Source organism: Octopus bimaculoides, chromosome 22 (assembly GCF_001194135.2).
Source record: "Octopus bimaculoides isolate UCB-OBI-ISO-001 chromosome 22, ASM119413v2, whole genome shotgun sequence".
Taxonomy (NCBI): Eukaryota; Metazoa; Mollusca; class Cephalopoda; order Octopoda; family Octopodidae; genus Octopus; species Octopus bimaculoides.
The window spans coordinates 19,293,847-19,294,214 of record NC_069002.1 but is presented as its reverse complement, the minus strand read 5'-3'; positions in this window follow the sequence as shown (position 1 = coordinate 19,294,214).

The window sequence follows — 368 nt, the reverse complement described above, 5'->3', positions numbered from 1 at the left end:
TATATATATATACATATATAATAACTGTTGGGATGCCGGAGCTGAAGTCTGCCCCGGCATCCCAAGTGTTATTAAAACAAACGCTATGAAAAAACCGTTGAATAAAGAGAGACCACTCCAGTAGGCATGGGGAAAGTAATGCTTCATTCATAGAATCCGCATATGCACACATATACACACACACATACACGTACGCATACACACATGTATGTATATATATCTATATACATACCACACGCGCGTATATATACATACAAACACACATATATATGTATACGCATACACGCACATAAACACGCATATATACCCATGCACACATCACTACACTCATATTCACATCTCTACACGCATACACACATACATACACG